Here is a 23,310-nt window from a genome sequence, read left to right as displayed (position 1 = left end):
TCCTGGGACTCCTATCAAGTTTCACGAGGAGTCAGGCATCGTCTCCTTTGGAGGCACTGATCTCCGCGTACCTCTGGAGTTTTCAAAGGATGTGAGGCCTCCGGTCGCGATGAGGTGGGGAACTAGGTCTTTCTCTGTGGTCTCCACAGGGGATTCAGACATCCTTTCATCTTGGGAGATGCAAGACGAGCCTGCATTCAAGTCACTGCAGGGATATCCGGCCTTATTTCGAGTCAGGGCATCGCGGTGTCCATTCCACTTGAGGCCGCAAACTCAGGGTCCCACTCACATACCTAGAGCTGAGAGAAGCCTCCTCTTGAGGTGCTTGTGGTAAGGTGGTATTCCTCTGGAGTCGAAGCCAGGGACTAACCTCTCATCTCGAGTTGATTTTTGGTCCACGGAGCTCTTTCCTGTTGCTACAGTGTCCTCAGGATCCCTCTAGCCTTGAAACAGTGTTCTTGGGGTTTCTCTGGAGTGCCATCAAGGAAATCAAGGCTCCTTTCATGTTTGATGTGCAACACGGAATTGCTCTGCACGCCGTGCAGGGGAATCGGGAATCATCTCGCGGCGAGGGGGAAGTCTCATTGTTTTCCTCGAGTTGCAGTGGGAACCTGGGGTATATTCTCGACTTACGTCGGGGATGGCCCTTCCACCCACGTGTTTGTTCAGCACGTCAGGACTCCTGCCTAGTTGTGAGGGACAACTCGGGATTCTCCTCGAGGCTTGGCAGGGCAATTGGGACGCCTCTCCAGCTGAGGCGGGAGACCAAGTGTCCCTTTCCACGTGCCACAGGAATCCTGGGACTCCTATCAAGTTTCACGAGGAGTCAGGCATCGTCTCCTTTGGAGGCACTGATCTCCGCCTACCTCTGGAGTTTTGAAAGGATGTGAGGCCTCCGGTCGCGATGAGGTGGGGAACTAGGTCTTTCTCTGTGGTCTCCACAGGGGATTCAGACATCCTTTCGTCTTGGGAGATGCAAGACGAGCCTGCATTCAAGTCACTGCAGGGATATCCGGCCTTATTTCGCGTCAGAGCATCCCAGTGTCCATTCCACTTGAGGCCGCAAAATCAGGGTCCCTCTTATATACCAAGAACTGAGAGAAGCCTCCTCTTGAGGTGCTTGTGGTAAGGTGGTATTCCTCTGGAGTCGAAGCCAGGGACTAACCTCTCATCTCGAGTTGATTTTTCGTCCACGGAGCACTTTCTTGTTGCTACAGTGACCTCAGGATCCCTCTAGCCTTGAAACAGTGTTCTTGGGGTTTCTCTGGAGTGCCATGAAGGAAATCAAGGCTCCTTTCATGTTTGATGTGCAACACTGAATTGCTCTGCATGCAGTGCAGGAGAATCGGGCCTCATCTCACGGCGAGGGGGAAGTCTCATGGTTTTTCTCGAGTTGCGGCGGGAACCTGGGGTATATTCTCGAGTTACCACGGGGATGGCCCTTCCACCCACGTGTTTGTTCAGCAACGGCAGGACTCCTGCCTAGTTGCGAGGGACAACTCGGGATTCTCCTCGAGGCTTGGCAGGGCAATTGGGACGCCTCTCCAGGTGAGGCGGGAGACCAAGGGTCCCTTTCCACGTGCCACAGGAATCCTGGGACTCCTATCAATTTTCACGAGGAGTCAGGTATCGTCTCCTTTGGAGGCACTGATCTCCGCGTACCTCTGGAGTTTTCAAAGGATGTGAGGCCTCCGGTCGCCATGAGGTGAGGAACTAGGTCTTTCTCTGTGGTCTCCAGAGGGGATTCAGACATTCTTTCATCTTGGGAGATGCAAGACGAGCCTGCATTCAAGTCACTGCAGGGATATCCGGCCTTATTTCGCGTCAGGGCATCGTAGTGTCCATTCCACTTGAGGCCGCAAACTCAGGGTCCCTGTCACATACCTAGAGCTGAGAGAAACCTCCTCTTGAGGTGTTTGTGGTAAGGTGGTATTCCTCTGGAGTCGAAGCCAAGGACTACCCTCTCATCTCGAGTTGATTTTTGGTCCACGGAGCTCTTTTGTGGTGCTACAGTGACCTCAGGATCCCTCTAGCCTTGAAACAGTGTTCTTGGGGTTTCTCTGGAGTGCCATGATGGATATCAAGGCTCCTTTCATGTGTGATGTGCAACACGGAATTGCTCTGCACGCAGTGCAGGGGAATCGGGCCTCATCTCGCGGCGAGGGGGAAGTCCCATGGTTTTTCTCGAGTTGCGGCGGAAACCTGGATATATTCTCGAGTTACGACGGGATGGCCCTTCCACCCTCGTGTTTGTTCAGCCACGTCAGGACTCCTGCCTAGTTGCGAGGGACAACTCAGGATTCTCCTCGAGGCTTGGCAGGGCAATTGGGACGCCTCTCCAGCTCAGGTGGGAGACCAAGGGTCCCTTTCCACGTGCCACAGGAATCCTGGGACATTTAAGAAGTTTCACGAGGAGTCAGGCATCGTCTCCTTTGGAGGCACTGATCTCTGCGTACCTCTGGAGTTTTCAAAGAATGTGACGCCTCCGGTCGCGATGAGGTGGGGAAGTAGGTCTTTCTCTGTGGTCTCCACATTGGATTCAGACATCCTTTCGTCTTGGGAGATGCAAGACGAGCCTGCATTCAAGTCACTGCAGGGATATCCGGCCTCATTTCGAGTCAGGGAATCACGGAGATCATTCCCCTTGAGGCCGCAAACTCAGGGTCCCTCTCACATAGCTAGAGCTGAGAGAAGCCTCCTCTTGAGGTGCTTGTGGTAAGGTGGTATTCCTCTGGAGTCGAAGCCATGGACTAACCTCTCATCTCGAGTTGATTTTTGGTCCACAGAGCTCTTTCGTGTTGCTACAGTGACCTCAGGATCCCTCTAGCGTGAAAACAGTGTTCTTGGGGTTTCTCTGGAGTGCCATCAAGGAAATCAAGGCTCCTTTCATGTGTGATGTACAACACGTAATTGCTCTGCATGCAGTGCAGGGGAATCAGTCCTCATCTCGCGGCGAGGGGGAAGTCTCATGTTTTTTCTCGAGTTGCGGCGAGAACCTGGGGTATATTCTCGAGTTACGACGGGGATGGCCCTTCCACCCACGTGTTTGTTCAGCGACGTCAGGACTCCTGCCTAGTTGCGAGGGACAACTCGGGATTCTCCTCGAGGCTTGGCAGGGCAATTGGGACGCCTCTCCAGCTGAGGCGGGAGACCAAGGGTCCCTTTCCACGTGCCACAGGAATCCTGGGACACCTATCAAGTTTCACGAGGAGTCAGGCATCGTCTCCTTTGGAGGCACTGATTTCCGGGTACCTCTGAAGTTTTCAAAGGATGTGAGGCCTCCAGTCGCGATGAGGTGGGAAACTAGGTCTATCTCTGTGGTCTCCACAGGGAATTCAGACATCCTTTCGTCTTGGGAGATGCAAGACGAGCCTGCATTCAAGTCACTGCAGGGATATCCGGCCTTATTTCGCGTCAGGGCATCGCGGTGTCCATTCCACTTGAGGCCGCATAATCAGGGTCCCTCTCACATACCTAGAGCTGAGAGAAGCCTCCTCTTGAGGTGCTTGTGGTAAGGTGGTATTCCTCTGGAGTGGAAGCCAGGGACTAACCTCTCATCTCGTGTTGATTTTTGGTCCACGGAGCTCTTTCGTGTGGCTGCAGTGACCTCAGGATCCCTCTAGCCTTGAAACAGTGTTCTTGGGGTTTCTATGGAGTGCCATCAAGGAAATCAAGGCTTCTTTCATGTGTGATGTGCAACACGGAATTGCTCTGCACGCAGTGCAGGGGAATCGGGCCTCATCTCGCGGCGAGGGGGAAGTCTCATGGTTTTTCTCGAGTTGCGGCTGGAACCTGGGGTATATTCTCGAGTTAGGAAGGGGATGGCCCTTCCACACACGTGTTTGTTCAGCGACGTCTGGACTCCTGCCTAGTTGCGAGGGACAACTCTGGATTATCCTCGAGGCATGGCAGGGCAATTGGGACGGCTCTCCAGCTGAGGCGGGAGACCAAGGGTTCCTTTCCACGTGCCACAGGAATCCTGGGACTGCTAAGAAGTTTCACGAGGAGACAGGCATCGTCTCCTTTGGAGGTACTGATCTCCGCGTACCTCTGGAGTTTTCAAACGATGTGAGGCCTCCGGTCGCGAAGAGGTGGGGAACTAGGTCTTTCTCTGTGGCCTCCACAGGGGATTCAGACATCCTTTCGTCTTGGGAGATTCAAGACGAGCCTGCATTCAAGTCACTGCAGGGATATCCGGCCTTATTTCGAGGCAGGGCATCGCGGTGTCCATTCCACTTGAGGCCGCAAACTCAGGGTCCCTCTCACATACCTAGAACTGAGAGAAGCCTCCTCTTGAGGTGCTTGTGGTAAGGTGGTATTCCTCTGGATTCGAATCCAGGGACTAACCTCTCATCTCGAGTTGATTTTTCGTCCACGGAGCTCTTTTGTGTTGCTACAGTGACCTCAGGATCCCTCTAGTTTTGAAACAGTGTTCTTGGGGTTTCTCTGGAGTGCCATGATGGATATCAAGGCTCCTTTCATGTGTGATGTGCAACACGGAATTGCTCTGCACGCAGTGCAGGGGAATCGGGCCTCATCTCTCGGCGAGGGGGAAGTCTCATGGTTTTTCTCGAGTTGCGGCGGGAACCTGGGGTATATTCTCGAGTTGCGACGGGGATGGCCCTTCCACACACGTGTTTGTTCGGCTATGGCAGGACGCCTGCCTAGTTGCGAGGGACAACTCGGGATTCTCCTCGAGGCTTGGCAGGGCAATTGGGACGCCTCTCCAGCTGAGGCGGGAGACCAAGGGTCCCTTTCCACGTGCCACAGGAATCCTGGGACTCCTATCAAGTTTCACCAGGAGTCAGGCATCGCCTCTTTTGGAGGCACTGATCTCCGTGTACCTCTGGAGTTTTGAAAGGATGTGAGGCCTCCGGTCGCGATGAGGTGGGGAACTAGGTCTTTCTCTGTGGTCTCCACAGGGGATTCAGACATCCTTTCATCTTGGGAGATGCAACACGAGCCTGCATTAAAGTCACTGTATGGATATTCGGCCTTATATCGAGTCAGGGCATCGCGGTGTCCATTCCCCTTAAGGCCGCAAACTCAGGGTCCCTCTCACATACCTAGAGCTGAGAGAAGCCTCCTCTTGAGGTGCTTGTGGTAAGGTGGTATTCCTCTGGAGTCGAAGCCAGGGACTAACCTCTCATCTCGAGTTGATTTTTGGTCCACGGAGCTCTTTCGTGTTGCTACAGTGACCTCAGGATCCCTCTAGCCTTGAAACAGTGTTCTTGGGGTTTCTCTGGAGTGCCATTAAGGAAATCAAGGCTCCTTTCATGTGTGATGTGCAACACGGAATTGCTGTGCACGCAGTGCAGGGGAATCAGGCCTCATGTCGCGGCGAGGGAGAAGTCTCATGGTTTTTCTCGAGTTGCGGCGGGAACCTGGGGTATATTCTCGAGTTACGACGGGGATGGCCCTTCCACCCACGTGTTTGTTCAGCGACGTCAGGACTCCTGCCTAGTTGCGAGGGACAACTCGGGATTCGCCTCGAGGCTTGGCAGGGCAATTGGAACGCCTCTCCAGCTGAGGCGGGAGATCAAGGGTCCCTTTCCACGTGCCACAGGAATCCTGGGACTCCTAAGAAGTTTCACGAGGAGTCAGGCATCGTCTCCTTTGTAGGTACTGATCTCCACGTAACTCTGGAGTTTTCAAACGATGTGAGGCCTCCGGTCGCAAAGAAGTGGGGAACTAGGTCTTTCTCTGTGGCCTCCACAGGGGATTCAGACATCCTTTCGTCTTGGGAGATGCAAGACGAGCCTGCATTCAAGTCACTGCAGGGATATCTGGCTTTATTTCGAGTCAGGGCATCGCGGTGTCCATTCCACATGAGGCCGCAAACTCAGGGTCCCTCTCACATAGCTAGTGCTGAGAGAAGCCTCCTCTTGAGGTGCTTGTGGTAAGGTGGTATTCCTCTGGAGTCGAAGCCAGGGACTAACCTCTCATCTCGAGTTGATTTTTGGTCCACGGAGCTCTTTCTTGTTGCTACAGTGACCTCAGGATCCCTCTAGCCTTGAAACAGAGTTCTTGGGTTTTCTCTGGAGTGCCATCAAGGAAATCGAGGCTCCTTTCATGTGTGATGTGCAACACGGAATTGCTCTGCACGCAGTGCAGGGGAATCGGGCCTCATCTCGCGGCGAGGGGGAAGTCTCATGGTTTTTCTCGAGTTGCGGCGGGAACCTGGGGTATATTGTCGAGTTACGACGGGGATGGCCCTTCCACCCACGTGTTTGTTCAGCGACGGCAGGACTCCTGCCTAGTTGCGAGGGACAACTCGGGATTCTCCTCAAGGCTTGGCAGGGCAATTGGGACGCCTCTTCAGCTGAGGCGGGAGATCAAGGGTCCCTTTCCACGTGCCACAGGAATCCTGGGACTCCTATCAAGTTTCACGAGGAGTCACGTATCGTCTCCTTTGGAGGCACTGATCTCTGCGTACCTCTGGAGTTTTCAAAATATGTGAGGCCTCCGGTCGCGATGAGGTGGGGAACTAGGTCTTTCTCTGTGGTCTCCACAGGGGATTCAGACATCCTTTCGTCATGGGAGATGCAAGACGAGCCTGCATTCAAGTCACTGCAGGGATATCTGGCCTTATTTCGAGTCAGGGCATCGCGGTGTCCATTCCACTTGAGGCCGCAAACTCAGGGTCCCTCTCACATACCTAGAGCTGAGAGAAGCCTCCTCTTGAGGTGCTTGTGGTAAGGTGGTATTCCTCTGGAGTCGAAGCCAGGGACTAACCTCTCATCTCGAGTTGATTTGTGGTCCACAGAGCTCTTTCGTGTTGCTACAGTGACCTCAGGATCCCTCAAGCCTTGAAACAGTGTTCTTGGGTTTCTCTGGAGTGCCATCAAGGAAATCAAGGCTCCTTTCATGTGTGTTGTGCAACACGGAATTGCTCTGCACCCAGTGCAGGGGAATCGGGCCTCATCTCACGGCGAGGGGTAAGTCTCATAGTTTTTCTCGAGTTGCGGTGGGAACCTGGGGTATATTCTCGAGTTACGACGGGGATGGCCCTTCCACACACGTGTTTGTTCAGCGATGGCAGGACGCCTGCCTAGTTGCGAAGGACAACTCGGGATTCTCCTCGAGGCTTGGCAGGGCATTGGGACGCCTCTCCAGCTGAGGCGGGAGACCAAGGGTCCCTTTCCACGTGCCAAAGGAATCCTGGGACTCCTATCAAGTTTCACGATGAATCATGCATCGTCTCCTTTGGAGGCACTGATCTCCGCGTACCTCTGGAGTTTTCAAAGGATGTGAGAACTCCGGTCGCGATGAGGTGGGGAACTAGCTCTTTCTCTGTGGTCTCCACAGGGAATTCAGACATCCTTTCGTCTTGAGAGATGCAAGACGAGCCTGCATTCAAGTCACTGCAGGGATATCCGGCCTGATTTCGAGTCAGGGCATCGCGGTGTCCATTCCACTTGAGGCCGAAAACTCAGGGTCCCTCTCACATACCTAGAGCTGAGAGAAGCCTCCTCTTGAGGTGCTTGTGGTAAGGTGGTATTCCTCTGGAGTCGAAGCCAGGGACTACCCTCTCATCTCGAGTTGATTTCTGGTCCACGGAGCTCTTTTGTCTTACGACAGTGACCTCAGGATCCCTCTAGCCTTGAAACAGTGTTCTTGGTGTTTCTCTGGAGTGCCATGATGGATATCAAGCCTCCTTTCATGTGTGATGTGCAACACGGAATTGCTCTGCAGGCAGTGCAGGGGAATCGGGCCTCATCTCACGGCGAGGGGGAAGTCTCATGGTTTTTCTCGAGTTGCGGCGGGAACCTGGGGTATATTCTCGAGTTACGACGGGGATGGCCCTTCCACACACGTGTTTGTGCAGCTATGGCAGGACGCCTGCCTAGTTGCGAGGGACAACTCGGGATTCTCCTCGAGGCTTGGCAGGGCAATTGGGACGCCTCTCCAGCTGAGGCGGGAGACCAAGGGTCCCTTTCCACGTGCCACAGGAATCCTGGGACTCCTATCAAGTTTTACGAGGAGTCACGCATCATCTCCTTTGGAGGTACTGATCTCTGCGTACCTCTGCAGTTTTCAAAGGATGTGAGGCCTCCGGTCGCGATGAGGTGGGGAACTAGGTCTTTCTCTGTGGTCTCCACAGGGGATTCAGACATCCTTTCGTCTTGGGAGATGCAAGACGAGCCTGCATTCAAGTCACTGCAGGGATATCCGGCCTTATTTCGAGTCAGGGCATCGCGGTGTCCATTCCACTTGAGTCCGCAAACTCAGGGTCCCTCTCACATACCTAGAGCTGAGAGAAGCCTCCTCTTGAGGTGCTTGTGGTCAGGTGGTATTCCTCTGGAGTCGAAGCCAGGGACTAACCTCTCATCTCGAGTTGATTTTTGTTCCACGGAGCTCTTTCGTGTTGCTACAGTGACCTCAGGATCCCTCTAGCCTTGAAACAGTGTTCTTGGGGTTTCTCTGGAGTGCCATCAAGGAAATCAAGGCTCCTTTCATGGGTGATGCGCAACACGTAATTGCTCTGCACGCAGTGAAGGGGAATCGGGCCTCATCTCGCGGCGAGGGGGAAGTCTCATGGTTTTTCTCGAGTTGCGGCGGGAACCTGGGGTATATTCTCGAGTTATGACCGGGATGGCCCTTCCACCCACGTGTTTGTTCAGCGACGTCAGGACTCCTGCCTAGTTGCGAGGGACAACTCTGGATTCTCCTCGAGGCTTGGCAGGGCAATTGGGACGCCTCTCCAGGTGAGGCGGGAGACCTAGGGTCCCTTTCCACGTGCCACAGGAATCCTGGGACTCCTAAGAAGTTTCACGAGGTGTCAGGCATCATCTCCTTTGGAGGCACTGATTTCCGCGTAGCTCTGGAGTTTTCAAAGGATGTGAGGCCTCCGGTCACGATGCGGTGGGGAGCTAGGTCTTTCTCTGTGGTCTCCACAGGGGATTCAGACATCGTTTCATCTTGGGAGATGCAAGACGAGCCTGCATTCAAGTCACTGCATGGATATCCGGCCTTATTTCGAGTCAGGGCATCGCGGTGTCCATTCCACTTGAGGCCGCAAACTCAGGGTCCCTCTCACATACCTAGAGCTGAGAGAAGCCTCCTCTTGAGGTGCTTGTGGTAAGGTGGTATTCCTCTGGAGTCGAAGCCCGGGACTACCCTCTCATCTCGAGTTGATTTTTGGTCCATGGAGCTCTTTCGTGTTGCTACAGTGACCTCAGGATACCTCTAGCCTTGAAACAGTGTTCTTGGGGTTTCTCTGGAGTGCCATCAAGGAAATCAAGGCTCCTTTCATGTGTGATGCGCAACACGGAATTGCTGTGCACGCAGTGCAGGGGAATCGGGCCTCATATCTCGGCGAGGGGGAAGTCTCATAGTTTATCTCGAGTTGAGGCGGGAACCTGGGGTATATTCTCGAGTTACGACGGGGATGGCCCTTCCACCCACGTGTTTGTTCAGCGACGTCAGGACTCCTGCCTAGTTGCGAGGGACAACTCGGGATTCTCCTCGAGGGTTGGCAGGGCAATTGGGACGCCTCTCCAGATGATGCGGGAGACCAAGTGTCTCTTTCCACGTGCCACAGGAATCCTGGGACTCCTATCAAGTTTCACGAGGAGTCACGCATCGTCTCCTTTGGAGGCACTGATCTCTGCGTTCCTCTGGAGTTTTCAAAATATGTGAGGCCTCCGGTCGTGATGAGGTGGGGAACTAGGTCTTTCTCTGTGGTCTCCACAGGGGATTCAGACAACCTTTCGTCATGGGAGATGCAAGACAAGCCTGCATTCAAGTCACTGTAGGGATATCCGGCCTTGTTTCGAGTCAGGGCATCGCGGTGTCCATTCCACTTGAGTCCGCAAACTCAGGGTCCCTCTCACATACTTAGAGCTGAGAGAAGCCTCCTCTTGAGGTGCTTGTGGTAAGGTGGTATTCCTCTGGAGTCGAAGCCAGGGACTAACCTCTCATCTCGAGTTGATTTTTGTTCCACGGAGCTCTTTCGTGTTGCTACAGTGACCTCAGGATCCCTCTAGCCTTGAAACAGTGTTCTTGGGGTTTCTCTGGAGTGCCATTAAGGAAATCGAGGCTCCTTTCATGTGTGATGTGCAACACGGAATTGCTCTGCACGCAGTGCATGGGAATCGGGCCTCATCTCGCGGCGAGGGGGAAGTCTCATGGTTTTTCTCGAGTTGCGGCGGGAACCTGGGGTATATTGTCGAGTTACGACGGGAATGGCCCTTCCACCCACGTGTTTGTTCAGCGACGGCAGGACTCCTGCCTAGTTGCGAGGGACAACTCGGGATTCTCCTCAAGGCTTGGCAGGGCAATTGGGACGCCTCTTCAGTTGAGGCGGGAGATGAAGGGTCCCTTTCCACAGGCCACAGGAATCCTGGGACTCCTATCAAGTTTCACGAGGAGTCACGTATCGTCTCCTTTGGAGGCACTGATCTCTGCGTACCTCTGGAGTTTTCAAAATATGTGAGGCCTCCGGTCGCGATGAGGTGGGGAACTAGGTCTTTCTCTGTGGTCTCCACAGGGGATTCAGACATCCTTTCGTCATGGGAGATGCAAGACGAGCCTGCATTCAAGTCACTGCAGGGATATCCGGCCTTATTTCGAGTCAGGGCATCGCGGTGTCCATTCCACTTGAGGCCGCAAACTCAGGGTCCCTCTCACATACCTAGAGCTGAGAGAAGCCTCCTCTTGAGGTGCTTGTGGTCAGGTGGTATTCCTCTGGAGTCGAAGCCAGGGACTAACCTCTCATCTCGAGTTGATTTTTGGTCCACGGAGCGCTTTCGTGTTGCTACAGTGACCTCAGGATCCCTCTAGCCTTGAAACAGTGTTCTTGGGGTTTCTCTGGAGTGCCATCAAGGAAATCAAGTCTCCTTTCATGTGTGATGTGCAACACGGAATTGCTGTGCACGCAGTGCAGGGGAATCGGGCCTCATCTCGCGGCGAGGGGGAAGTCTCATGGTTTATCTCGAGTTGAGGCGGGAACCTGGGGTATATTCTCGAGTTACGACGGGGATGGCCCTTCCACACACGTGTTTGTTCAGCTCTGGCAGGACTCCTGCCTAGTTGCGAGGGACATCTCGGGATTCTCCTCGAGGCTTGGCAGGGCAATTGGGACGCCTCTCCAGCTGAAGCGGGAGACCAAGGGTCCCTTTCCACGTGCCACAGGAATCCTGGGACTCCTATCAAGTTTCAAGAGGAGTCACGCATCGTCTCCTTTGGAGGCACTGATCTCCGCGTACCTCTGGAGTTTTCAAAATATGTGAGGCCTCCGGTCGCGATGAGGTGGGGAACTAGGTCTTTCTCTGTGGTCTCCACAGGGGATTCAGACATCCTTTCATCTTGGGAGATGCAAGACGAGCCTGCATTCAAGTCACTGCAGGGATATCTGGCCTTATTTCGAGTCAGGGAATCGCGGTGTCCATTACACTTGAGGCCGCAAACTCAGGGTCCCTCTCACATACCTAGAGCTGAGAGAAGCCTCCTCTTGAGGTGCTTGTGGTAAGGAGGTATTCCTCTGGAGTCGAGCCAGGGACTAACCTCTCATCTCGAGTTGATTTGTGGTCCACAGAGCTCTTTCGTGTTGCTACAGTGACCTCAAGATCCCTCTAGCCTTGAAACAGTGTTCTTGGGTTTCTCTGGAGTGCCATCAAGGAAATCAAGTCTCCTTTCATGTGTGTTGTGCAACACGGAATTGCTCTGCACCCAGTGCAGGGGAATTGGGCCTCATCTCACGGCGAGGGGGAAGTCTCCTGGTTTTTCTCGAGTTGTGGTGAGAACCTGGGGTATATTCTCGAGTTACGACGGGGATGGCCCTTCCACACACGTGTTTGTTCAGCGATGGCAGGACGCCTGCCTAGTTGCGAAGGACAACTCGGGATTCTCCTCGAGGCTTGGCAGGGCAATTGGGACGCCTCTCCAGCTGAGGCGGGAGACCAAGGGTCCCTTTCCACGTGCCAAAGGAATTCTGGGACTCCTATCAAGTTTCACGAGGAATCATGCATCGTCTCCTTTGGAGGTACTGATCTCCGCGTACCTCTGGAGTTTTCAAGGGATGTGAGGCCTCCGGTCGCGATGAGGTTGGGAACTAGGTCTTTCTCTGTGTTCTCCACAGGGAATTCAGACATCCTTTCGTCTTGAGAGATGCAAGACGAGCCTGCATTCAAGTCACTGCAGGGATATCCGGCCTGATTTCGAGTCAGGGCATCGCGGTGTCCATTCCACTTGAGTCCGCAAACTCAGGGTCCCTCTCACATACCTAGAGCTGAGAGAAGCCTCCTCTTGAGGTGCTTGTGGTAAGGTGGTATTCCTCTGGAGTCGAAGCCAGGGACTACCCTCTCATCTCGAGTTGATTTCTGGTCCACGGAGCTCTTTTGTGTTACTACAGTGACCTCAGGATCCCTCTAGCCTTGAAACAGTGTTCTTGGTTTTTCTCTGGAGTGCCATGATGGATATCAAGCCTCCTTTCATGTGTGATGTGCAACACGGAATTGCTCTGCACGCAGTGCAGGGGAATCGGGCCTCATCTCGCGGCGAGGGGGAAGTCTCATGGTTTTTCTCGAGTTGAGGCGGGAACCTGGGGTATATTCTTGAGTTACGACGGGGATGGCCCTTCCACACACGTGTTTGTGCAGCTATGGCAGGACGCCTGCCTAGTTGCGAGGGACATCTCGGGATTCTCCTCGAGGCTTGGCAGGGCAATTGGGACGCCTCTCCAGCTGAGGCGGGAGACCAAGGGTCCCTTTCCACGTGCCACAGGAATCCTGGGACTCCTATCAAGTTTCACGAGGAGTCACGCATCATCTCCTTTGGAGGTACTGATCTCTGCGTACCTCTGCAGTTTTCAAAGGATGTGAGGCCTCCGGTCGTGATGAGGTGGGGAAATAGGTCTTTCTCTGTGGTCTCCACAGGGGATTCAGACATCCTTTCGTCTTGGGAGATGCAAGATGAGCCTGCATTCATGTCACTGCAGGGATATCCGGCCTTATTTCGAGTCAGGGCATCGCGGTGTCCATTCCACTTGAGGCCGCAAACTCAGGGTCCCTCTCACATACCTAGAGCTGAGAGAAGCCTCCTCTTGAGGTGCTTGTGGTCAGGTGGTATTCCTCTGAAGTCGAAGCCAGGGACTAACCTCTCATCTCGAGTTGATTTTTGTTCCACGGAGCTCTTTCGTGTTGCTACAGTGACCTCAGGATCCCTCTAGCCTTGAAACAGTGTTCTTGGGGTTTCTCTGGAGTGCCATCAAGGAAATCAAGGCTCCTTTCATGGGTGATGCGCAACACGTAATTGCTCTGCACGCAGTGAAGGGGAATCGGGCCTCATCTCGCGGCGAGGGGGAAGTCTCATGGTTTTTCTCGAGTTCCGGCGGGAACCAGGGGTATATTCTCCAGTTTTGACGGGGATGGCCCTTCCACCCACGTGTTTGTTCAGCGACGTCAGGACTCCTGCCTAGTTGCGAGGGACAACTCGGGATTCTCCTCGAGGATTGGCAGGGCAATTGGGACGCCTCTCCAGGTGAGGCGGGAGACCAAGGGTCCCTTTCCACGTGCCACAGGAATCCTGGGACTCCTAAGAAGGTTCACGAGGAGTCAGGCATCATCTCCTTTGGAGGCACTGATTTCCGCGTAGCTCTGGAGTTTTCAAAGGATGTGAGGCCTCCGGTCACGATGCGGTGGGGAGCTAGGTCTTTCTCTGTGGTCTCCACAGGGGATTCAGACATCCTTTCATCTTGGGAGATGCAAGACGAGCCTGCATTCAAGTCACTGCATGGATATCCGGCCTTATTTCGAGTCAGGGCATCGCGGTGTCCATTCCACTTGAGGCCGCAAACTCAGGGTCCCTCTCACATACCTAGAGCTGAGAGAAGCCTCCTCTTGAGGTGCTTGTGGTAAGGTGGTATTCCTCTGGAGTCGAAGCCCGGAACTACCCTCTCATCTCGAGTTGATTTTTGGTCCATGGAGCTCTTTCGTGTTGCTACAGTGACCTCAGGATCCCTCTAGCCTTGAAACAGTGTTCTTGGGGTTTCTCTGGAGTGCCATTAAGGAAATCAAGGCTCCTTTCATGTGTGATGCGCAACACGGAATTGCTGTGCACGCAGTGCAGGGGAATCGGGCCTCATCTCTCGGCGAGGGGGAAGTCTCATGGTTTATCTCGAGTTGAGGCGGGAACCTGGGGTATATTCTCGAGTTACGACGGGGATGGCCCTTCCACCCACGTGTTTGTTCAGCGACGTCAGGACTCCTGCCTAGTTGCGAGGGACAACTCGGGATTCTCCTCGAGGCTTGGTAGGGCAATTGGGACGTCTCTCCAGCTGAGGCGGGAGACCAAGGGTCTCTTTCCACGTGCCACAGGAATCCTGGGACTCCTATCAAGTTTCACGAGGAGTCACGCATCGTCTCCTTTGGAGGCACTGATCTCTGCGTACCTCTGGAGTTTTCAAAATATGTGAGGCCTCCGGTCGTGATGAGGTGGGGAACTAGGTCTTTCTCTGTGGTCTCCACAGGGGATTCAGACATCCTTTCGTCATGGGAGATGCAAGACAAGCCTGCATTCAAGTCACTGCAGGGATATCCGGCCTTATTTCGAGGCAGGGCATCGCGGTGTCCATTCCACTTGAGTCCGCAAACTCAGGGTCCCTCTCACATACCTAGAGCTGAGAGAAGCCTCCTCTTGAGGTGCTTGTGGTAAGGTGGTATTCCTCTGGAGTCGAAGCCAGGGACTAACCTCTCATCTCGAGTTGATTTTTGTTCCACGGAGCTCTTTCGTGTTGCTACAGTGACCTCAGGATCCCTCTAGCCTTGAAACAGAGTTCTTGGCTTTTCTCTGGAGTGCCATCAAGGAAATCGAGCTCCTTTCATGTGTGATGTGCAACACGGAATTGCTCTGCACGCAGTGCAGGGGAATCGCGCCTCATCTCGCGGCGAGGGGGAAGTCTCATGGTTTTTCTCGAGTTGCGGCGGGAACCTGGGGTATATTGTCGAGTTACGACGGGGATGGCCCTTCCACCCACGTGTTTGTTCAGCGACGGCAGGACTCCTGCCTAGTTGCGAGGGACAACTCGGGATTCTCCTCAAGGCTTGGCACGGCAATTGGGACGCCTCTTCAGCAGAGGCGGGAGATCAAGGGTCCCTTTCCACGTGCCACAGGAATCCTGGGACTCCTATCAAGTTTCACGAGGAGTCACGTATCGTCTCCTTTGGAGGCACTGATCTCCGCGTACCTCTGGAGTTTTCAAAATATGTGAGGCCTCCGGTCGCGATGAGGTGGGGAACTAGGTCTTTCTCTGTGGTCTCCACAGGGGATTCAGACATCCTTTCGTCATGGGAGATGCAAGACGAGCCTGCATTCAAGTCACTGCAGGGATATCCGGCCTTATTTCGAGTCAGGGCTTCGCGGTGTCCATTCCACTTGAGGCCGCAAACTCAGGGTCCCTCTCACATACCTAGAGCTGAGAGAAGCCTCCTCTTGAGGTGCTTGTGGTAAGGTGGTATTCCTCTGGAGTCGAAGCCAGGGACTAACCTCTCATCTCGAGTTGATTTTTGGTCCACGGAGCGCTTTCGTGTTGCTACAGTGACCTCAGGATCCCTCTAGCCTTAAAACAGTGTTCTTGGGGTTTCTCTGGAGTGCCATCAAGGAAATCAAGTCTCCTTTCAGGTGTGATGTGCAACACGGAATTGCTGTGCACGCAGTGCAGGGGAATCGGGCCTCATCTCTCGGCGAGGGGGAAGTCTCATGGTTTATCTCGAGTTGCGGCGGGAACCTGGGGTATATTCTCGAGTTACGACGGGGATGGCCCTTCCACCCACGTGTTTGTTCAGCGACGTCAGGACTCATGCCTAGTTGCGAGGGACATCTCGGGATTCTCCTCGAGGCTTGGCAGGGCAATTTTGACGCCTCTCCAGCTGAAGCGGGAGACCAAGGGTCCCTTTCCACGTGCCACAGGAATCCTGGGACTCCTATCAAGTTTCAAGAGGAGTCACGCATCGTCTCCTTTGGAGGCACTGATCTCCGCGTACCTCTGGAGTTTTCAAAATATGTTAGGACTCCGGTCGCGATGAGGTGGGGAACTAGGTCTTTCTCTGTGGTCTCCACAGGGGATTCAGACATCCTTTCGTCTTGGGAGATGCAAGACGAGCCTGCATTCAAGTCACTGCAGGGATATCTGGCCTTATTTCGAGTCAGGGAATCGCGGTGTCCATTCCACTTGAGGCCGCAAACTCAGGGTCCCTCTCACATACCTAGAGCTGAGAGAAGCCTCCTCTTGAGGTGCTTGTGGTAAGGAGGTATTCCTCTGGAGTCGAGCCAGGGACTAACCTCTCATCTCGAGTTGATTTGTGGTCCACAGAGCTCTTTTGTGTTGCTACAATGACCTCAGGATCCCTCTAGCCTTGAAACAGTGTTCTTGGGTTTCTCTGGAGTGCCATCAAGGAAATCAAGGCTCCTTTCATGTGTGTTGTGCAAAACGGAATTGCTCTGCATCCAGTGCAGGGGAATCGGGCCTCATCTCACGGCGAGGGGGAAGTCTCATGGTTTTTCTCGAGTTGCGGTGGGAACCTGGGGTATATTCTCGAGTTACGACGGGGATGGCCCTTCCACACACGTGTTTGTTCAGCGATGGCAGGACGCCTGCCTAGTTGCGAAGGACAACTCGGGATTCTCCTCGAGGCTTGGCAGGGCAATTGGGACGCCTCTCCAGCTGAGGCGGGAGACCAAGGGTCCCTTTCCACGTGCCAAAGGAATCCTGGGACTCCTATCAAGTTTCACGAGGAATCATGCATCGTCTCCTTTGGAGGCACTGATCTCCGCGTACCTCTGGAGTTTTCAAGGGATGTGAGGCCTCCGGTCGCGATGAGGTCGGGAACTAGGTCTTTCTCTGTGTTCTCCACAGGGAATTCAGACATCCTTTCGTCTTGAGAGATGCAAGACGAGCCTGCATTCAAGTCACTGCAGGGATATCCGGCCTGATTTCGAGTCAGGGCATCGCGGTGTCCATTCCACTTGAGGCCGCAAACTCAGGGTCCCTCTCACATACCTAGAGCTGAGAGAAGCCTCCTCTTGAGGTGCTTGTGGTAAGGTGGTATTCCTCTGGAGTCGAAGCCAGGGACTACCCTCTCATCTCGAGTTGATTTCTGGTCCACGGAGCTCTTTTGTGTTACTACAGTGACCTCAGGATACCTCTAGCCTTGAAACAGTGTTCTTGGTGTTTCTCTGGAGTGCCATGATGGATATCAAGCCTCCTTTCATGTGTGATGTGCAACACGGAATTGCTCTGCACGCAGTGCAGGAGAATCGGGCCTCATCTCACGGCCAGGGGGAAGTCTCATGGTTTTTCTCGAGTTGCGGCGGGAACCTGGGGTATATTCTCGAGTTATGACGGGGATGGCCCTTCCACCCACGTGTTTGTTCAGCGACGTCAGGACTCCTGCCTAGTTGCGAGGGACAACTCTGGATTCTCCTCGAGGCTTGGCAGGGCAATTGGGACGCCTCTCCAGCTGAGGCGGGAGACCAAGGGTCCCTTTCCACGTGCCACAGGAATCCTGGGACTCCTAAGAAGTTTCACGAGGAGTCAGGCATCATCTCCTTTGGAGGCACTGATTTCCGCGTAGCTCTGGAGTTTTCAAAGGATGTGAGGCCTCCGGTCACAATGCGGTGGGGAGCTAGGTCTTTCTCTGTGGTCTCCACAGGGGATTCAGACATCCTTTCATCTTGGTAGATGCAAGACGAGCCTGCATTCAAGTCACTGCATGGATATCCGGCCTTACTTCGAGTCAGGGCATCGCGGTGTCCATTCCACTTGAGGCCGCAAACTCAGGGTCCCTCTCACATACCTAGAGCTGAGAGAAGCCTCCTCTTGAGGTGCTTGTGGTAAGGTGGTATTCCTCTGGAGTCGAAGCCCGGGACTACCCTCTCATCTCGAGTTGATTTTTGGTCCATGGAGCTCTTTCGTGTTGCTACAGTGACCTCAGGATACCTCTAGCCTTGAAACAGTGTTCTTGGGGTTTCTCTGGAGTGCCATCAAGGAAATCAAGGCTCCTTTCATGTGTGATGCGCAACACGGAATTGCTGTGCACGCAGTGCAGGGGAATCGGGCCTCATCTCTCGGCGAGGGGTAAGTCTCATGGTTTATCTCGAGTTGAGGCGGGAACCTGGGTTATATTCTCGAGTTACGACGGGGATGGCCCTTCCACCCACGTGTTTGTTCAGCGACGTCAGGACTCCTGCCTAGTTGCGAGGGACAACTCGGGATTCTCCTCGAGGCTTGGCAGAGCAATTGGGACGCCTCTCCAGCTGAGGCGGGAGACCAAGGGTCTCTTTCCACGTGCCACAGGAATCCTGGGACTCCTATCAAGTTTCACGAGGAGTCACGCATCGTCTCCTTTGGAGGCACTGATCTCTGCGTACCTCTGGAGTTTTCAAAATATGTGAGGCCTCCGGTCGTGATGAGGTGGGGAACTAGGTCTTTCTCTGTGGTCTCCACAGGGGATTCAGACAACCTTTCGTCATGGGAGATGCAAGACGAGCCTGCATTCAAGTCACTGTAGGGATATCCGGCCTTATTTCGAGTCAGGGCATCGCGGTGTCCATTCCACTTGAGTCCGCAAACTCAGGGTCCCTCTCACATACCTAGAACTGAGAGAAGCCTCCTCTTGAGGTGCTTGTGGTAAGGTGGTATTCCTCTGGAGTCGAAGCCAGGGACTAACCTCTCATCTCGAGTTGATTTTTGTTCCACGGAGCTCTTTCGTGTTGCTACAGTGACCTCAGGATCCCTCTAGCCTTGAAACAGAGTTCTTGGGTTTTCTCTGGAGTGCCATCAAGGAAATCGAGGCTCCTTTCATGTGTGATGTGCAACACGGAATTGCTCTGCACGCAGTGCAGGGAAATCGGGCCTCATCTCGCGGCGAGGGGGAAGTCTCATGGTTTTTCTCGAGTTGCGGCGGGAACCTGGGGTATATTGTCGAGTTACGACGGGGATGGCCCTTCCACCCACGTGTTTGTTCAGCGACGGCAGGACTCCTGCCTAGTTGCGAGGGACAACTCGGGATTCTCCTCAAGGCTTGGCAGGGCAATTGGGACGCCTCTTCAGCTGAGGCGGGAGATCAAGGGTCCCTTTCCACGTGCCACAGGAATCCTGGGACCCCTATCAAGTTTCACGAGGAGTCACGTATCGTCTCCTTTGGAGGCACTGATCTCTGCGTACCTCTGGAGTTTTCAAAATATGTGAGGCCTCCGGTCGCGATGAGGTGGAGAACTAGGTCTTTCTCTGTGGTCTCCACAGGGGATTCAGACATCCTTTCGTCATGGGGGATGCAAGACGAGCCTGCATTCAAGTCACTGCAGGGATATCTGGCCTTATTTCGAGTCAGGGGATCGCGGTGTCCATTCCACTTGAGGCCGCAAACTCAGGGTCCCTCTCACATACCTAGAGCTGAGAGAAGCCTCCTCTTGATGTGCTTGTGGTAAGGAGGTATTCCTCTGGAGTCGAGCCAGGGACTAACCTCTCATCTCGAGTTGATTTGTGGTCCACAGAGCTCTTTCGTGTTGCTACAGTGACCTCAGGATCCCTCTAGCCTTGAAACAGTGTTCTTGGGTTTCTCTGGAGTGCCATCAAGGAAATCAAGGCTCCTTTCATGTGTGATGTGCAACACGGAATTGCTCTGCACGCAGTTCAGGGGAATCGGGCCTCATCTCGCGGTGAGGGGGAAGTCTCATGGTTTCTCTCGAGTTGCGGCGGGAACCTGGGGTATATTCTCGAGTTACGACGGGGATGGCCCTTCGACCACGTGTTTGTTCAGCGACGTCAGGACTCCTGCCTAGTTGCGAGGGACAACTCGGGATTCTCCTCGAGGCTTGGCAGGGCAATTGGGACGCCTCTCCAGCTGAGGCGGGAGACCAATTGTCCCTTTCCACGTGCCACAGGAATCCTGGGACTCCTATCAAGTTTCACGAGGAGTCAGGCATCATCTTCTTTGGAGGCACTGATCTCCGCGTACCTCTGGAGTTTTCAAAGGATGTGAGGCCTCCGGTCCTGATGAGGTGGGGAACTAGGTCTTTCTCTGTGGTCTCCACAGGGGATTCAGACATCCTTTCGTCTTGGGAGATGCAAGACGAGCCTGCCTTGAAGTCACTGCAGGGATATCCGGCCTTATTTCGAGTCAGGGCATCGGGGTATCCATTCCACTTGAGGCCGCAAACTCAGGGTCCCTCTCACATACCTAGAGCTGAGAGAAGCCTCCTCTTGAGGTGCTTGTGGTAAGGTGGTGTTCCTCTGGAGTCGAGCCAGGGACTAACCTCTCATCTCGAGTTGATTTTTGGTCCACGGAGCTCTTTCGTGTTGGTACAGTGACCTCAGGATCCCTCTAGCCTTGATACAGTGTTCTTGGGGTTTCTCTGGAGTGCCATCAAGGAAATCAAGGCTCTTTTCATGTGTGATGTGCAACACGGAATTGCTCTGCACGCAGTGCAGGGGAATCGGGCCTCATCTCTCGGCGAGGGGGAAGTCTCATGGTTTTTCTCGAGTTGCGGCGGGAACCTGGGGTATATTCTCGAGTTACGACAGGGATGGCCCTTCCACACACGTGTTTGTTCAGCGACGTCAGGACTCCTGCCTAGTTGCGAGGGACAACTCGGGATTCTCCTCGAGGCTTGGCAGGGCAATTGGGACGCCTCTCCAGCTGAAGCGGGAGACCAGTGTTCCTTTCCACGTGCCACAGGAATCCTGGACTCCTAAGAAGTTTCACGAGGAGTCAGGCATCGTCTCCTTTGGAGGCACTGATCTCCACGTACCTCTGGAGTTTTCAAAGGATGTGAGGCCTCCGGTCGCGATGATGTGGGGAACTAGGACTTTCTCTGTGGTCTCCACAGGGGATTCAGACATCCTTTCGTCTTGGGAGATGCAAGACGAGCTTGCATTCAAGTCACTGCAGGGAAATCCGGCCTTATTTCGAGTCAGGGCATTGCGGTGTCCATTCCACTTGAGGCCGGAAACTCAGGGTCCCTCTCACATACCTAGAGCTGAGAGAAGCCTCCTCTTGAGGTGCTTGTGGTAAGGTGGTATTCCTCTGGAGTCGAAGCCAGGGACTAACCTCTCATCTTGAGTTGATTTTTGGTCCACGGAGCTCTTTCGTGTTGCTACACTGACCTCAGGATCCCTCTAGCCTTGAAACAGTGTTCTTGGGGTTTCTCGGGAATGCCATCAAGGAAATCAAGGCTCCTTTCATGTGTGATGTGCAACACGCAATTGCTCTGCACGCAGTGCAGGGGAATCGGCCTCATCTCGCGGCGAGGGGGAAGTCTCATGGTTTTTCTCGAGTTGCGGCGGGAACCTGGGGTATATTCTCGAGTTACGACGGGGATGGCCCTTCCACACACGTGTTTGTTCAGCGACGTCAGGACTCCTGCCTAGTTGCGAGGGACAACTCGGGATTCTCCTCGAGGCTTGGCAGTGCAATTGGGACGCCTCTCCAGCTGAGGCGGGAGACCAAGGGTCCCTTTCCACGTGCCACAGGAATCCTGGGACTCCTATCAAGTTTCACGAGGAGTCAGGCATCGTCTCCTTTGGAGGCACTGATCTCCGCGTAGCTCTGGAGTTTTCAAAGGATGTGAGGCCTCCGGTCGTGATGAGGTGGGGAAATAGGTCTTTCTCTGTGGTCTCCACAGGGGATTCAGACATCCTTTCGTCTTGGGAGATGCAAGACGAGCCTGCATTCAAGTCACTGCAGGGATATCCGGCCTTATTTCGAGTCAGGGCATCGCGGTGTCCATTCCACTTGAGGCCGCAAACTCAGGGTCCCTCTCACATACTTAGAGCTGAGAGAAGCCTCCTCTTGAGGTGCTTTTGGTAAGGTGGTATTCCTCTGGAGTCGAAGCCAGGGACTAACCTCTCATCTCGAGTTGATTTTTGGTCCACGGAGCTCTTTCGTGTTGCTACAGTGACCTCAGGATCCCTCTAGCCTTGAAACAGTGTTCTTGGGGTTTCTCTGGAGTGCCATCAAGGAAATCAAGGCTCCTTTCATGTGTGATGTGCAACACGGAATTGCTCTGCACGCAGTGTAGCGGAATCGGCCTCATCTCACGGCGAGGGGGAAGTCTCATGGTTTTTCTCGAGTTGCGGCGGGAACCTGGGGTATATTCTCGAGTTACGACGGGGATGGCCCTTCCACACACGTGTTTGTTCAGCGACGTCAGGACTCCTGCCTAGTTGCGAGGGACAACTCGGGATTCTCCTCGAGGCTTGGCAGGGCAATTGGGACGCCTCTCCAGCTGAGGCGGGAGACCCAGGGTCCCTTTCCACGTGCCACAGGAATCCTGGGACTCCTATCAAGTTTCACGAGGAGTCAGGCATCGTCTACTTTGGAGTCACTGATATCCGCGTACCTCTGAAGTTTTCAAATGATGTGAGGCATCCGGTCGCGATGAGGTGGGGAACTAGGTCTTTCTCTGTGGTCTCCACAGGGGATTCAGACATTCTTTCGTCTTGGGAGATGCAAGACGAGCCTACATTCAAGTCACTGCAGGGAAATCCGGCCTTATTTTGCGTCAGGGCATCGCAGTGTCCATTCCACTTGAGGCCGCAAACTCAGGGTCCCCCTCACATACCTAGAGCTGAGAGAAGCCTCCTCTTGAGGTGCTTGTGGTAAGGTGGTATTCCTCTGGAGTCGAAGCCAGGGACTAACCTCTCATCTCGAGTTGATTTTTGGGCCACGGAGCTCTTTCTTGTTGCTACAGTGACCTCAGGATCCCTCTAGCCCTGAAACAGTGTTCTTGGGGTTTCTCTGGAGTGCCATCAAGGAAATCAAGGCTCCTTTCATGTGTGATGTGCAACACGGAATTGCTCTGCACGCAGTGCAGGGGAATCGGGCCTCATCTCGCGGTGAGGGGGAAGTCTCATGGTTTTTCTCGAGTTGCGGCGGGAACCTGGGGTATATTCTCGAGTTACGACGGGGATGGCCCTTCCACACACGTGCTTGTTCAGCGACGTCAGGACTCCTGCCTAGTTGCGAGGGACAACTCGGGATTCTCCTCGAGGCTTGGCAGGGCAATTGGGACGCCTCTCCAGCTGAGGGGGGAGACCAAGTGTCCCTTTCCAAGTGCCACAGGAAACCTGGGACTCCTATCAAGTTTGACGAGGAGTCAGGCATCGTCTCCTTTGGAGGTAAGGATCTCCGCGTACCTCTGGTGTTTACAAAGGATGTGAGGCCTCCGGTCGCCATGAGGTGGGGAACTAGGTCTTTCTCTGTGGTCTCCACAGGGGATTCAGACATCCTTTCGTCTTGGGAGATGCAAGACGAGCTTGCATTCAAGTCACTGCAGGGATATCCGGCCTTATTTCGAGTCAGGGCATCG

The sequence above is a fragment of the Cervus elaphus genome, chromosome X (assembly GCF_910594005.1).
Source record: "Cervus elaphus chromosome X, mCerEla1.1, whole genome shotgun sequence".
Classification (NCBI taxonomy): Eukaryota; Metazoa; Chordata; class Mammalia; order Artiodactyla; family Cervidae; genus Cervus; species Cervus elaphus.
This window is presented reverse-complemented; position numbering follows the sequence as displayed.